The sequence below is a fragment of the Somniosus microcephalus genome, chromosome 4 (genome assembly GCF_052327205.1).
Source record: "Somniosus microcephalus isolate GS21.2 chromosome 4, FLI_Smic_1.0, whole genome shotgun sequence".
Classification (NCBI taxonomy): Eukaryota; Metazoa; Chordata; class Chondrichthyes; order Squaliformes; family Somniosidae; genus Somniosus; species Somniosus microcephalus.
Window position 1 is genome coordinate 181,366,493 of NC_140990.1, and position 17,375 is coordinate 181,383,867.

Genomic DNA, 17,375 nt, shown 5'->3' on the forward strand with positions numbered 1-17,375 from the left:
TGCAGTGATTAGGTCTTTACTCTTCTGAAAGGCCCACTTACATTCATCGCTCCATTTCCATGCTACTCCAGTTTGTAGTAGGGCGTTCAGTGGGTGCAGAATTGTGGACAAATTCGGCAAAAACTTATGGTAGTAATTCACCAATCCGAGGAATGACCTCAGTTGCGACACATTTTCAGGCGCTGGAGCCTTAACTACCGCTTCAATTTTGTCAGGGGACTTATGTAACCCCTCTTCATCAATCATGTGGCCACAATATGATATCTGTTTCTTAAAAAACTCGCACTTGGGGCAATTGGCTCGTAGCCCGTGTTCTCTTAGTCTAGTGAGCACCTGCTCTAAGTTGGCAAGGTGTTCACTGTCATCTTCACCTGTCACTAGGATGTCATCCAAGTAACACTGAGTCCCCGGAATCCCTTGCAGGACTTGTTCCATCGCTCTTTGCCATATCGCCGGAGCTGATGCTACTCCGAATACCAGTCGATTATACTGGTAAAGACCTTTGTGAGTGTTTATCGTGAGATACTTCCTAGAGGATTCTTCAACCTTCATCTGCAAATATGCTTGTGCTAGGTCAATTTTTGTAAAACGCTTCCCTCCAGATAGTGAGGCGAAAATATCTTCTATCCTCGGGAGAGGATACTGTACTGTGTGAAGGACTGGGTTCACCGTCACCTTGAAGTCCCCACAGATGCGAACCTTCCTTGGCTCCTCAGACTTATTGTTTAACGTTTTTTTCATGACAGGAACGATGGGTGTCGCCCACTCGCTCCAGTCTACCTTAGATAACACACCTGCATTCTCCAGATTCTCCAGCTCTGCCTCGACGGCTGGGCGAATTGCATACGGTACCGGTCTTGCTTTGAAAAACTTGGGAATTGCATTCTCTTCTATTTTTATCAAGGCGGTTACGCCTTTAAGAGTTCCCAGTTCTTGTTGAAATACCTCTTTAGCGTTAGCTAAGATTTTTGACAATCGCCCAGGTGTGACGTCATCATCCTTTTTACCAGCCACAGTCAGTGCCTGAATGGAGTGCCAGTCTAAACTTATCTTTCTGATCCATTCACGTCCTAATAACGGTGGTCCACCATCTTGCAGTATGTACAGATACAATTTCTGTATTTCCTTGCCGTTGTATTTGACAGGCACCCTTATTTTCCCTCTGGGGTATACTTTCTGCCCCGTATACGTCTTCAAGACAATGGATGTCTCTTTCAAGGGTATGTGTGAGAATAGCCACTCATAGTCTCGTCGATTCATGACGGTCAGGGCTGATCCTGTATCCAATTCCATTTTGACTTGGGACCCTGCTATCGTGAGGGTGACCCAAATGGTTCGGTGATCCTCTTTTGCGATTACGTTGTGAAGTTTGAGACAGCTTAGTCTCTTGTTCCTGGATTCACTATCGCTCTTCTGGTCTTCGGAACTACTGTCCGTCATCTTTTGTACTTTCCTGTACTGTTCCTTAGTAGCCTTTTTGTTGTCGTTAGTCTTCTTCCCAAACCTGCAAGCTCGTGCAATGTGTCCCATCTTTCCGCATTGCCTGCATATTTTGTCCTTGGACCAGCAGTCCTTCTAGTCATGGGTTGTTCTGCCGCAGCGATAACATTTTTCAAATCCCCGTGTCATTTCATGGGTGCCGTATTCCTGTGGCTTTTGCTGTATTTCCACAGCTCCCCTTGCTGCTGCTTCGTACGATACTGCCACGCTGAAAGCCTTATCTAGCGTCAGCTCTTTCTCTGAGAGTAACCTCTTCTGGGTTCCTTCACTCAGGAGTCCACAGACAAATTTGTCCCGTAGGGTATCTGCCAGTCCTGCTCCGAACTGGCAGTGCTTTGATAGCTTGCGTAGTTCTGTAACGTAATCAGCATTGCTCTCATCTTTATGCTGATTTCGCTTGTGGAATTTAAATCTTTCTGCTATCAGCAGTGGTGTAGGATTTAGGTGTTCCTGTAGGATATCAACAATTTCGTTAAAACTCTTCGCCATCGGTTTGGCTGGAGTGATCAGGTTCCGCAATAGGCTGTACGTTCTTGCGCCCATTAAGTTTAGTAGTACCGATGCCTTTTTCTCATCGGCTACTTCGTTTGCCTTGCAATATACTTCGACTCTTTCCACATACGTGGTCCAGTCTTCTATTGCATTATCGAAGGCAGTGATATTGCCAGTCTTCGGCATCTTGGAAATCTAAGATGGTGCCTCCCGTGCTTTGCCTTCTTCCCCGATTGAACAAAATGGCACCTCCCGCGCTTTGCCTTCTTCCCCGCTGGATTAAGATGGCGCCTCCCGCGCTTTCTGTCTTCTCCGCTGCTGCTAGCGCTGTTGCTGGCATTTTTATGCCTTGATGGCGACGCCCTATGGTCTTCGCGTACTTCCCCCCTGCGCTGCTGCTAACGCCGCTCTCCGCAGTCCCCGTGGCAAACTGCAGCTCCTCGCGGCTTTCTGCGCTTCTAATTTCTTTTATTTTCCCGTCGTCAGAGCAAACCCTACGGGACACTTTCCTCCCTCTTCTCGGGTCTGTACGCTGCCCGGCTTCGTAGCACCGGCCGCGCCCTGTGTGCTCCACCCTCTCTTTCTCTCTCTCCTCTTCCCGACAACGCTGCTCGGCCCCGTTGAAAAGCCACCCGATCGAGCTCTAGCCCGCCGCAGCCCAGGAAGAATCAGTGTACTACCTGCCACCAGCCCGATTAGCTGGAACACCATAGACAGGATAACCAAGCCCCGCACTCGACAGCCTCTCCTGCAAATCTTCAACTCCGATGAATCAGAGGCGGTTGCCCACGGTCGATGCCCGTTTCTTCTGTTTGTTTTTTTTTTCTTTCTTCCTTCTGGCCTCGACCTCTAACAACTTCGCTTCAGGGATGGATCCCCATGAGCTGGTGCAGAACTGTAGGTAAGTTCGGATCTGCTCGTCGCCAGTATTATGTCCATGTGTAATTGAGACACGGACTGCAGGAGTTGTTTACAACAGGTGTTTACTGAGTGAAGACAAAACTGGAACTACTATGCAAAGTTACTGCACAGGCTTATATACAGGGGTGGTCACTACTGGTACTGCAGTATACAGGGGCTGCAGAATATAGTTCCTTCTGCAAAGTACATACACTACAGAATTAAATTAAAATAGCCTAACTTAACACTATAAACTTAAACTACTAAAACTATATACATCTGCCGCCCGTCTCCGAGCGGCCAGCCTAATTCCTGCCTGGTCTGTTGCAGGCTGCTCCCTGCGGCATGGCTGCACTGAACTGCACGTCCGGTCCCTTGCAGCCTGTAGCTGCTAGCTGGGGACCTTTGTCTTCCGACTTCTCTTTAACTCGGGAGGTTGCCCTTTCAAACTGGGGAGCCGGCGACCATGCCTTCCTAGGCTGGGGTGTCCGAGGGGACCTCCTAGGAAGTGCTACTGGTGGGGCTACCCTGGTGAGCGGACCTTTTGCTCGGACCGCATTCCTCGCTGGCTGGGGATCTTCTCCCTGGGGTCCCTCCCCTCCCAAACCTGAAATGGGGACCGGTAATCTCCCGCCACCGGCTGCCGGTGGCTGAGGGTCTCCACCTCCAGGTTCAAAACCTGGGTCGGGGGCGGGGCCATCTGGCTCGGGCTCCTCCTCCTCGGAATCCCAATGGAGTGGGGGAGTGGTCTGAACAAGGTGCTGGGGGACTCCTCCCTTGACGCACGCGACTGCGCCTGCGTGCGCAGCCTGTGTGTGCGCACCCGCTGCGGGCTGAGGATTTCTAACCTCGAGTTGGATCCCAGCTGCCTGCTTCTTCACCTCCGGCTTAAACAGCTTACACTGGTTGATATGGAACCATTTTGTGCGCCGGGGCAATTTCACTGCATACACCATGGGGCTGGCTTTATCTACTATGCTATAGGGTCCCATGTACAATGGCTCTAAACTCCCCACTCGGGCGTAGTTCCTAACCATTACCTGGTCCCCTATCTCCCATTGGTGACTTTTGTTAGGCTCGAGCAGCAACCGGTTATTCCGGTGCTGCTTTCCCATGCTACCTGCTGCCTGCTCGTAAATCTGCTTCAGGCGCTCGAGGAGTGTTCGGGTGAATTTATTCCGATTTACCTCCTGAAGCTGCCCTTCGGTAAGAACTGGGGCTAGGACATGGGTGGGGGTCCGCATAACCCTGCCAGTCATTAACTCGTACGGGGAATGCCCTGTCCTTTTGGACTGGCTGGCCCGGATCCCCATGAGGACTAGAGGCAGGACCTCCACCCATTTTTGGGGCAAGTCCACTGTCTCTTTCCTCAGCTTTTCTTTTAGGGTGCAGTTCATGCGCTCCACAGTCCCTGAGGACTGTGGATTGTGAGCTACGTGCCACTTCCCCTTGATGCCGAGCAGCATAAGGGTGTTCTGCATGACTTGGCCGGTGAAGTGGCTTCCCTGGTCGGACTCCACAAACTGGGGTAGTCCCCACCGCGAGAACACCTCCCGTACCAAGATCCTTGCAGTGCTCAGTGCTGTGGCTGTTCTACAGGGGAAGGCTTCTACCCACTTGGAAAACATGTCCACCAGGACGAGGCAGTATTTGTAGCCTCCCTGGGTGGTGGGCAGGGGCCCGATGTAGTCAATCTGGATCGACTGCCATGGTCCCTCAACCCTCCTAACGTGTCCCATGGGCACCTTCCTTCTGTGGGGGTCGGGGTTGTTTGCAGCGCACACAAGACAGCTAGCACAGAACTCGCGGACGTCTTCCCGGAGTCCCGGCCACCATCCCGCCTGTTCCACCCGTTGCCAGGTGGTCTCAGGCCCGGGGTGTCCCGCTCCCGGACCCTCATGGGCCAGTTGAAGGAACTCCCTCCGGTGCTGCTGGGGTACTACCCACTGTTCTTCTTTATGGAGAGGGCTGCTGCGCCGTAAGGGCCTTCTATGCTCCTACCCTCGCTCACTGCGCTGATGGCGGTTTTCAGGACAGGGTCCTGGGCTTGGACCGTTTTAAGATCCGGGGCTAATGCTACTCCTAAGCTCCTCTGGGTCCCATCCCTGCCTCTAACTGCCGCCACGGGCCTGGACCCATAGGGGTCCCAGAAAGTGCCGGTGCGGGCACCCTCCTTGGCCAGTGTGTCAGCTTGCTGGTTACCCTGGCCGCGGGGTTCTGTGGAGGAGTGGGCCTTCACTTTGTGGATGAAGATCTTGCCTTCCTCCCCCACGGCTGCCAGGATTTTCTCCAGCAGGGGTTTTACTACTAAGGGTCTCCCGCCGGCGGAGGTATACCCACTGCGAGACCAAATGGCCAGGTATTCCGTGCATGAATTGCAAGTGAACATGCTGTCCGAGCAAATCGTGTACGGGGTAGGGAAGATTTCGGGGTGGGTCATGACGTACACCACCGCGGACAGCTCCGCCTGCTGGGCGCTCATGGTACTGGGGAGCTTGATCGCCAGGGCAATGTTTGCTGTTGGGTCATAAACTCCACACCCCATGAGTCGTTCGCCAGCAGATGCCATGCTGGAACAATCTACATAGATCTCGCGGCCTGTAGGATGCATCCCGGCCCGTAAACCTATGTTCACCTCCCATACCCCTTCTATGGCTGTTCCAGGATATACCATATTGGCCGCGAGCTTTGGCTCGCAAAGGCCCCTCACCTTCAGATCCATCTGCGAGAGGAGTAGGGTCCAGCGTGCAATGCGGGCACTGCTGACTGTCCCATCTTTAATCCTCCCATCCAGAAGCATCTGGGTGGGTGTGTGATGTGTGAGGAGGGTGATGGGAGAGGTGCCTGTGAAGATCGAGGATCTTTTCACAGCCCAATACGTGGCCAAAAGGAGCCGTTCGCAAATTGAGTAGTTCCTCTCCACATCAGTGAGTACTCTGGAGGAGTAGACCACGGGTCTTAGCCTGTCGTGCCGCTCCTGGAGCAGCACCGCACTGAGACTATCCCCGCTGGCCGCTACCTCCAAGAAGAACTCCTTCCCCCCATCGATGGCTCCCAGGGCTGGTGCGGTCTGCAGGTCCCCCTTGAGCTGGACAAATGCTGCCTGGCACCCCTCATCCCAACACCACTCCACTCCCTTGTGTAGGAGTCGGAGCAGAGGGGCTGCTGTGGCTGCATAGTCTTCAATGAAGTCTCAGCAGTACCCCGTTAACCCTAGGAATGACCTCACACCTCTCACTGTGTTGGGGACCGGTAGCTCTTGGACCACTTCCCTCCTCGCCTTGTCTATGGCTCTCTCTCCGGCGCGGACAGTCAGGCCCAGGAATTTAACTTCCCGCTGGCTGATCTGCGCCTTTTTCGGGTTGACTTTGAACCCCTTACACTGTAGCAGCTCCAGCAGTTTGGCCAGTAGCGGGCCGTGCTCCTCGACTGAGTCGGTAAACAAAAGCAGGTCATCCACATACTGCACTAACTGGGTGGGCGACTAAATTCTTTAAAACTATCCGCCATACACTGGTGGAAGATGTTGGGGCTGTTATGAAAGCCTTGTGGCAAGCAGTTCCAAGTGTACTGTTGCCCTTTAAAAGTAAAGGCAAATTTGTACTGGTCCTCCCGCCTTAAAGGGATGGACCAAAACCCATTTGAAATATCCAGCACCATGAACGTGGTCGCAGATGCTGGAATACTTCCGATGAGGTTGGCAACTGCTGCCACTGTGGGGGCACATGCGGGGATATTGCTGTTGAGCACCCGATAGTCCACCGTGGCTCTCCATGAATTGTCCGGTTTCTTAACCGGCCAAAGCGGAGAATTAACATGGGTGGGTATGGGCCTCAACACTCCCTGCTGTACTAAAGAGGACATGGCTGCTTCCATGTTGGCCTCTGCTTCTCGGGGGAATCTATACTGCTTCTGGGGCCGGGCCATGGGGTCCCCGTCTACTCTGACCTCAAACCCGGTGACCCTCCCGCAGTCGTGCTTGTGCATGGCAAACGCGGCCAGGTGGGCTTGCACGAATGCCTGGAATTCCCTCGGGACACCATCGACCATGAGCCTGAGGTTGTAACCCTCTTTCGCCTTCACAGTACACAGGGTCCCCTTCCCTTCCTTTCCTGGGATGACTACCACACCGCCCTCCTTACCCGTGTCAGCTCCCCAGAGGCAATGATTGCAGAGATCCACGAGGATCCCGTGGTCACCATTACTGACACTAGCTGTAGGGGGTTTTGCTACTTGCTTTGGCCAGTCGGTTATGTCTCCGGCTGCCTTATCTCTGAGCGGTTCGGATCGCTCACCCCTTAGTTCTGATCCCCGGACTTATTGGCAGATAGCGATATAGACAAACGAGCAGACCAGTGGTTTGGTACAAAGAAAACCAAAATTTATTAACAGAGAAAATAAGATAACAATACTGTACAATAGGATGATATGAATGCAGTACACTTACACTTAACAGGGGAGGAGAAACGGCACATCGAGGGAAAATGGCTAAAATGACAATTCAGCAATCCCCTTAACTCCCACCCTCTACACCTAGCTAGATTATCTTGCGATGGGTCAGAAGTATAATGCTTACCGGTCTGAGATGTTGAAAGAAAAGCCTTGCTCCTTTGCCCTGTTGCCTGCCGATGTCACGTGGTCCCGCTGTTGCACAGACTTCACCGTCCAGGTAGAGATACCCCAGTAATTAAAAGGTCTCTGACAGGGTATCCTACCTCTCTGGACGGGCTCTCCTTCGATGGTCTTCTTCCTTGGTTGATGGCGAGGCAGGGCGCAGGAGGCAAGGCGAGAGAGAGTGAATGGCTTCTCGAATGGCTAATTATACCTCGGTAGCCCTTATCTCTACACTCAATCAGCTCATTCTTTTGTCTGATTTGAGCGGGCTGGAATTAAACAAAAGGTATCGATCTTGGCCCATCGACTTGGATGGCCGGTAATCGGTTCCTGCCGGTTCTGCAACTGCTCTCCTTCGTCCAACAGGTTCTTTGATGGGGGCCAGCCCCGTCTCGATGGCCCCGCTGATTATTTTGATTGTTTGAGCAAACACCTTGATGGCCTTTATGCGTAGGTCTGATTGTAATTGGGTTTGTCCCCAACGCATATGCAAAAGTCTTGTCTGGTTTCGTGATCTCCTTGCTGCAGACATTGAAATGCACAAGCTGTTAGCTTGCCAGGGTCCGAATTGAAACTGACAGGCTTTCGGTCACGAGGTCTGACCGCAGCCATTTTGTTGTGCCCTGGATTTTAAAACTCAGTCTGACCAGGGTTTCTTTTTTAAAAAAAACAAATAAATCTTCGGGGGGGTGGGGAGGGGGAGATGTATGAAATTTTCGAATCCTTCAAGCATTTTTAATCCAGATTTATTTAGTACTGTATCCCAGTACTGTATCCCAGTACTATATCCCGGTATTATATCCCAGTACTATATCCCGGTACTGCATCCTGGTACTGTATCCCAGTACAGTATCCCGGTATTGTATCCCAGTTGCTGTATCCCAGTACTGTATCCCAGTATTTTATCCTGGTACTGTACGCCGGCATTATATCCTGATACTGTATCCCAGTTACTATATCCCGGAACTGAATCCCAGTATTGTATCCCAGTACTGTATCCCAGTTACGGTATCCCAATACTTTATCTCAGTTAAGGTATCCCAGTACTGTATCCCAGTATTGTATCCCAGTACTGTATTCCAGTACCATGTCCCAGTATTGTATCCCAGTATTGTATCCGGTACTGTGTCCCAGTTACTGTATCCCAGTATTGTATCCCGGTACTGTAACCCAGTATTGTATCCCAGAATTGTATCCCGGTATTGTATCCCAGTACTGTATCCCGGAATTGTATCCCGGTATTGTATCCCAGTACTGTATCCCTGTATTGTATCCCAGTTACTGTATCCCGGTACTGTATCCGGTATTGTATCCCAATACTGTATCCCGGTACTGTATCCCAGTATTGTATCCCGGTACTGTATCCCAATATTGTATCCCGGTATTGTATCCCAATATTGTATCCCGGTATTGTATCCCGATATTGTATCCCGGTATTGTATCCCAGTACTGTATCCCAGTTACTCTATGCCGGTATTGTATCCGGTATTATATCCCAGTACTGTATCCTGATAGTGTATCCCGGTATTATATCCCAGTACTGTATCCCAGTTACTGTACCCTGGTACTGTATCTGGTATTGTACCCTGGTACTGTATCCCGATATTGTATCCCAGTATTTTATCCCAGTACTGTATCCCGGTATTGTATCCCAATATTGTATCATGGTATTGTATCCCAGTATTGTATCCCGGTATTGTATCCCAGTACTGTATTCCAGTATTGTATCCCGATATTGTATCACAGTATTGTATCCCAGTTACTGTATCCCGGTATTGTATCCCAGTACTGTATCCCAGTTACTCTATGCCGGTATTGTATCCGGTATTATATCCCAGTACTGTATCCTGATAGTGTATCCCAGTATTATATCCCAGTACTGTATCCCAGTTACTGTACCCTGGTACTGTATCTGGTATTGTACCCTGGTACTGTATCCCGATATTGTATCCCAGTATTTTATCCCAGTACTGTATCCCGGTATTGTATCCCAATATTGTATCATGGTATTGTATCCCAGTATTGTATCCCGGTATTGTATCCCAGTACTGTATTCCAGTATTGTATCCCGATATTGTATCACAGTATTGTATCCCAGTTACTGTATCCCGGTACTGTGTCCTGGTTTTGTGTCCCTGTATTGTATCCCGATAGTGTATCCCAGTACTTTATCCCGATATTGTATCCCGGTATTGTATCCCTCTATTGTATCCCGGTATTGTATCATAGAATCATAGCATCATAGAAAGTTACAGCACGGAAGGAGGCCATTTTGGCCCATCGCTGGCCAACAAAGAGCTATCCAACCTAATCCCACTTCCCAGCTCTTGGTCCATAGCCCTGAAGGTTAGAGCATCCCAAGTGCACGTCCAAGTACTTTTTAAATGTGGTTAGAGTTCCTGCCTCTACCACCCTTTCAGGCAGTGAGTTCCAGACGCCCACAACCCTCTGGGTGAAGAAACTTCCCCTCAAATCCCCTCTAAACCTTCCCCAATTACTTTAAATCTGTGCCCCCCGGTTTTGACCCTTCTGCTAAGGGAAATAGGTCCTTTCTATCCAATTTATCTATGCCCCTCATAACTTTATACACCTCAATAAGGTCTCCCCTCAGCCTCCTCTGTTCCAATGAAAACAGACCCAGCCTATCCAGTGTTTCCTCATAGCTAAGATTCTCTACTCCCGGCAACATCCTTGTAAATCTCCTCTGTACCCTCTCTAGTGCAATCACATCTTTCCTGTAATGTGGTGACCAGAACTGCACCCAATACTCTAGCTGAGGCCTAACTAGTGTTTTATACAGTTGAAGCATAACCCCCCTGCTCTTATATTCTATGCCACAGCTAATAACGGCAAGCATTCCGTATGCCTTCTTAACCACCATATCTACTTGGCCTGCTACCTTCAGGGATCTGTGGACATGCACTCCAAGGTCCCTTTGTTCCTTTACACTACTCAGTGTTCTACTATTTAATGTGTATTCCCTTTCCTTGCTAGCCCTCCCCAAATGCATTACCTCACACTTCTCCGGATTGAATTCCATTTGCCACTGTTTTGCCCACCTGACCAATTTATTGATATCTTCCTGCAGTCTACAGCTTCCTTCTTCAATATCAACCACACAGCCGATTTTAGTATCATCTGCAAACTTCTTAATCATACCCTCTATATTCAAGTCAAGATCGTTAATATATACCACAAAAAGCAAGTGACCTAGTACTGAGTGATGTGCCTCAGTAATTCCGAGACTCGATGTTAGCGAAACAAAACAAGGCTTTTATCAACTTAGAAAGTAACACGTAAGAGAGAGAGGTATCTTCCTTCTGGAGACTGAGGCCAGACTGAGCTAGCTTACAAAAGGGGCCAGGTATGGGCGGAGCCCTACACACACAGCACATTCCAATAAACAATACAATGAGGACTGGGGGAAGGGAAATGACACTGAAACCGACCACAGTCACAGGCAGTGATGAATGGAATATTTCATCACATTCACCCCTTCTATAGATTTAGTCTGTTCGGGGGTTTGATAGTCCTCTGCGACCGACGTGGCTGTTGTGGTGCCGCGGGTGTCGGCTGGGTGTCCCCGGTAGTCTCCTGGGTCTCTGCCGGGGGTGCCGCCAGGGTTGTTGAAGGGGTAGTTGGTGGGGGTGCCGTTGGTCGATATTCTTCCGGGGGTGATGAAAGAGTAGTGGGTGGGTAAGAGTTGCTGTGATCGTTGTTGCTGCTATTGCCGTGGTTGTTGTCGATGCCGGCTGGGGCGACGTCTTTTATGGACACGGTGTCCTCCCTTCCGTCGGCGTGCCGGACATATGCGTATTGGGGGTTGGCGTGGAGTAGGTGTACTGGCTCCACGAGAGGGTCCGTCTTGTGGCCCCTCACATGCCTTCGCACGAGTACCGGACCTGGGGTGGAGAGCCATGACGGCATGGATACGCCTGAGGTGGATTTCCGGGGAAAGACAAACATTCGTTCATGAGGCGTGGCATTAGTGGCCGTACACAATAGCGACCGTATCGAATGGAGCACATCCGAGAGGACTTCCTGCCAGCGGGAGATAGGGAGGCCCTTGGTCTTTAGAGCTAGAGTGACTGCTTTCCATACTGTCCCGTTCTCTCGCTCCACTTGGCCGTTACCCCGGGGGTTGTAGCTGGTGGTACGGCTCGTGGCGATCCCCTTGGACAGCATGTACTGGCGTAGCTCTTCACTCATGAAGGACGCCCCCCTATCCGTATGGATGTAGCTCGGCATACCGAACAGGCAGAACAGGCTGTTGAGGCATTTAATGACCGTGGCGCTGGTCATGTCTGGGCAGGGGAAGGCGAATGGGAACCGGGAGTATTCGTCCACAATGTTCAGGAAGTAAACATTGCGGTCGACGGACGGGAGGGGGCCCGTGAAATCTAAGCTGAGCCGCTCAAAGGGCCGTGTAGCTTTGATTAAGTGGGCTCTATCTGGGCGGTAGAACCGAGGCTTGCACTCAGCGCAAGTGCGGCAGTTCCTGGTCAGAGACCGAACTTCCTCAATCGAGTAGGGTAAGTTACGGGACTTTATGAAGTGGAACAGCCGCGTGACCCCTGGGTGGCAGAGGTCGTTGTGGAGGGTCTGTAGCCGATCCCCGGTGGCGCTGGCACACATCCCTCGTGAGAGGGCGTCAGGGGATTCGTTAAGGGCCCCTGGCCGGTAAATGATGTCGTACTCGAAGGTGGAGAGCTCGATCCACCACCTAAGAATCTTATCATTTTTAATCTTCCCCCTCTGTTTATTATTGAACATAAACGCTACCGACCGCTGGTCGGTAAGTAGGGTGAAGCGTTTGCCGGCTAGGTAGGGGCGCCAGTGGCGCACTGCCTCCACGATGGCTTGGGCCTCCTTTTCCACGGAGGAGTGTCTGATCTCGGGCCCTTGGAGGGTCCTCGAGAAGAAAGCTACGGGCCGCCCCGCCTGGTTGAGGGTGGCCGCCAAGGCGAAGTCAGACGCATCACTTTCCACTTGAAATGGAGTGTTCTCGTCCACTGCCTGTAGCGTGGCCCGCTCAATATCCTGCTTAATGCTTTTGAAGGCGGCGTGGGCCTCAGCAGAGAGCGGAAAAGAGGATGCTTTCAAGAGGGGGTGGGCTTTGTCGGAGTAGTTGGGGACCCATTGGGAATAATAAGAAAATAACCCCAGGCACCTTTTCAGGGCTTTGGGAGTGTTGGGCAGGGGCAGCTCCCGTAGGGGGCGCAATCGGTCGGGGTCTGGTCCGATTTCCCCATTCTCCACCACGCTGCCTAGTATGCAGAGGCGCTTGGTGTTGAAAACGCACTTGTCCTCGTTGTAGGTGAGGTTGAGTTTTTGTGCGGTTTCCAGGAACCTCTCGAGGTTCGAGTCGTGATCCTGCTGATTGTGGCTGCAGATGGTGACGTTGTCGAGGTAGGGGAAGGTTGCCTGCAAGTGGTGGTCATCGACCATGCGGTCCATCTCCCTCTGAAAAACCGAGACCCCATTCGTCACCCCAAAGGGGACTCTGAGGAATTGGTAGAGGCGTCCGTTCGCCTCGAAGGCGGTGTACGGGCGGTCCTCTGGTCTGATAGGGAGCTGGTGGTACGCTGACTTGAGGTCGATGGTGGAGAACACCCGGTATTGGGCGATTTGGTTCACCATTTCTGATATGCGGGGTAGCGGGTAGGCGTCTAGTTGGGTGTACCCGTTGATCGTTTGACTATAGTCGATCACCATCCGTTTCTTCTCGCTACCCCTTACCCACTACCACTTGGGCGCGCCACGGGCTGTTGCTGCGTTCAATAATACGCTCTTTCAGGAGCCTGTCTACCTCGGTCGTGATAAACCGCCTGTCCTCCCAGCTGTACCTCCTGCTTTTGGTCGCTATTGGCCGGCAGTTAGGGGTAAGGTTCGCGAATAGCGAAGGCGGCTTTACCTTCAGGGTAGCCAGACCGCACACTGTGAGGGGCGGCTGGGACCCACCGTACTTGAGCGTGATGCTTTGGTGGTTGCACTGGAAATCCAGGCCCAAGATCACGCTCGCACATAGGTTCTTCATGATTAATACTTTAAAATTATCGTATACAGTTCCGTTAACGCCCAATTGTACCGTGCAGTAACCCAGAATGGTCGATGTCTGGGTTTTATCAGCCATAGAGATGGTACCCTGAGCAGGGACCACCTTTAGGGAGAGTTGCTGTGCCAGTTCAGGGTGGATAAAACTCTCTGTGCTTCCACTGTCAATTAAACATTTAACCCGGCACCCGTTTACCTCGATGTCCACCATTGATATGGATAGTGGGTGCGGCCTGGTCTGGTCCACTGTGACCGATGCCACTGTAGGGCCCTGATCGATACAAGATGGCGTCCACGCTGTCTGCTCATAAGATGGCGGACCCGAGGTCGGGCAAGATGGCGTCCAAGATGGCCGCTCCCACGGCGCACACGCGGCGGTGGCGGGTTTTCCGGCGGTTGGTTTTCCGGCGGGGTTCCCTCTGCACACCTTCCCGAAGTGCCCCTTCTTACCGCACTTAAAGCAGGTGGTGCCTTTCGCCGGGCACAGGTTTCTGGTGTGTTTTGGCTGCCCGCAGAAGTAGCAGTTGGGTCCCTGACGCGTCGCGGCTGTCGTAGGGCTTCTGGGGGGAGAGCGGGGCCCCGCCGGTGTCAGGCTGCCGGGCGGGGAAGATGCCTTCCAAGATGGCGGCGCCCTCGGTGCACACGTGGCGGCGTGGACGGCACGGGCTGAAGAGTAGGCGTCCGAGTTTCTCTGGGCCACATCCAGGGATCGCGCGGTGTCCGTAGCCTGTTTCAGGTCCAACCCTGTTTTTTCCAGCAGTCTTTGCCGGATGTAAGTGGAGCTGAGGCCTGTGATAAAGGCATCGCGAACAAGCTCGTCAGTGTACACTGCGGCTTTTACATCTCGGCACTTGCAGTCTTTGCCAAGCATTTTCAGGGTGCTTAGGAACTTCTCCACCGATTCCCCAGGTCGCTGTGCGCGAGTAGCGAGCAGATGCCTAGCATACACCTCATTCGTAGGCTGCTGGTAATGCGCCTTTAAGATGTCGCAGGCGGCCAGGTACGTATCGGCGTCTTGGATGAGGGGGTAAACCCGGTGGCTTACCCAATTCCGCAGAATTCCGAGTCTCATCCTCGCAGCGTCCGTAGCGTCTTTGACGGCTGCGGAATTGTCCAGGAAGACTTCCATACACTCAAACCAGTGTCCGAAGCGTGCTGATGCGTCCAGAGCATGTTGATCCAAATCCAAACGTTCGGGTTTCAGGAGTTGATCCATAGTGTTGAAAAATAAGTTAATAAAATTGATGTGCCTCAATAATTCCGAGACTCGATGTTAGCGAAACAAAACAAGGCTTTTATTAACTTAGAAAGTAACACGTAAGAGAGAGAGGTATCTTCCTTCTGGAGACTGAGGCCAGACTGAGCTAGCTTACAAAAGGGGCCAGGTATGGGCGGAGCCCTACACACACAGCACATTCCAGCACATTCCAATAAACAATACAATGAGGACTGGGGGAAGGGAAATGACACTGAAACCGACCACAGTCACAGGCAGTGATGAATGGAATATTTCATCACACTGAGCCCACTGGAAACAGCCTTCCAGTCACAAAAACACCCATCAACCATTACCCTCTGCTTCCTGTCTCCGAGCCAGTTTTGAATCCAACTTGACACTTTGCCCTGGATCCAATGGGCTTTTAACTTCGTGACCAGTCTGCCATGTGGAACCTTATCAAAAGCCTTGCTAAAGTCCATATACACTACATCAAATGCACTACCCTCATCTACCCTCCTTGTTACCTCCTCAAAAAATTCAATCAAGTTTGTCAGACACGACCTTCCCTTAACAAATCCGTGCTGACTATCCTTGATTAATCCATGTCTTTCTAAATGAAGATTTATCCTGTCCTTCAGAATTCTTTCCAATAATTTTCCCACCACCGAGGTTAGGCTGACTGGCCTGTAATTACTCGGTCTATCCTTTTCTCCCTTTTTAAACAAGGGTACCACATTAGCAGTCCTCCAGTCCTCCGGCACCACACCTGAAGCCAGAGAGGATTGAAAAATGATGGTCAGGGCCTCTGCTATTTCCTCTTTTGCTTCGATTAAAAGGCTGGGATACATTTCATCCGGGCCTGGAGATTTATCCACTTTTAAAGCTGCTAAACCCCTTAATACTTCCTCTCTCACTATGTTTATTTCATCTAATATTTCGCACTCCCTCCCCTGATAGCAATGTTTGCTTCGCCCCTCTCCTTTGTGAAAACAGATGCAAAGTATTCATTAAGAACCCTACCGACGTCTCCCACCTCCACACACAGATTACCCTATGATCTCTAATCATCCCTACCCTTTCTTTAGGTATCCTCTTACTCTTAATCTTCTATATATATAAAAGGATCGTGGTGTCCAGGCATCACTCAAATATTATAGAGCGTACCTACACATATGTTATATCAAAACAAAGGTTATGATTAGCAGAGTATCCTAGGCAAATTTACTTTTTGGTCAGACAAAAATTGTTCGGTCAGTAGACAAAAAACGGAAAAAAACGGAAAAAAATCCGCTCATTAGCAGTTGACCAATCCTACCGCTCATTAGCGTTGGGTGACGTGATGGTTGACCAATCTGCACGCTGCATCACGGGGGGCGTTTCATGGCGTTTGTGGGTGGGGCCTAATCCTTCAAACTGCTGTTAGTGAGGTGAGTGGCGGCCATTACAGACCGGCCGGGCCTGAAGCTAAAAAAATTTCTCTCTCTCTCTCTCTCTCCTTCCCCCCCTCTCGCTCTCTCTCTCTCCTTCCCTCTCTCTCTTGCCGTGAGTGCGGGACCGGCAAAACCGGGGCTTTCACACGAGCCGTCCCCGACCGAAATCGGACACAGGAGTCCGCAGCGAAACAGGAGTCCCGGCCAACCGGGTCCAAAGGCCCGCCGCGTTAACCATGAGGAACCCCGGGCTCGCTTCGGAGCGATGGCCACCCGGCCTCCCGGTGTCGGACTGACTCCGTTCTGGTACCGAGGTGAGTCGGGTCCAGGGCTCGGGCCGGAGCGGCAGCTCAGCAGAGGTGAGTCTGGCCTGGCCTCAGACGCTCCTTCCCCCCCTCTCTCTCCAGGCTAATCCCGGCAGTCTCTCTCTCTCTCCCCCCGTCTCTCTCTTCTCCACCCAGTCTCTCTCTCCCCCCCAGTCTCTCTCTCTCTTCCCCCCAGTCCCTCTCTCCCCCCCGTCTCTCTCTTCTCCCCCCCCGTCTCTCTCTTCTCCCCCCAGTCTCTCTCTCCATCCCCGGGCCCCTCTCCCCCCCCAGTCTCTCTCTCTCTCTTCTCCCCCCAGTCTCTCTCTCTCTCTCCTTCCCTCTCTGTCTCTCTCTCTCTCCTTCCCTCTCTCCCTCTGTCTCTCTCTCCTTCCCTCTCTCTCTCTCTCTCCTTACCCCTCTCTCTCTCTCCCTCCCTGCAATGTCAATCAACAAGGCACAGGGGCGGGCTTTGCACCAGCACCACCGGGCACTCCAGCTAGTATATTTATAAAACATCTTTGGGTTTTCCTCGATTTTACTTGCCAAGAATTTTTCATGCTCTCTCTTTGCTTTCCTAATATCATTTTTAATTGCACCCCTGCACTTTCTGTACTCCTCTAAAGATTCTGGAGTATTTAGCCCTCGGTATCTGTCATACACCTCCCTTTTTTTCTTTATCCTACCCTGTATGTCTCTAGACATCCAGGGGCTCTAGATTTGTTAGTCTTACCTTTTTTCTTTAAAGGCACATATTTGGTCTGAACCCTCCGGATCTCCTCCTTGAATGTTTCCCATTGTTCTGACACTGATTTACCTTCAAGTAGCTGTTTCCAGTCCACTATGGCTAAATCCCCTCTGAGC

General features: G+C 51.5%; 1 protein-coding gene across 4 annotated transcripts in view; it reads left to right on the top strand.

Annotated features, from left to right (window-relative positions):
- asb18 (ankyrin repeat and SOCS box containing 18) overlaps positions 1-17,375 on the top strand; it is an 80,445-nt gene that overhangs the window by 15,590 nt on the left and 47,480 nt on the right. The gene's annotated exons all lie outside the window — the stretch shown is intronic.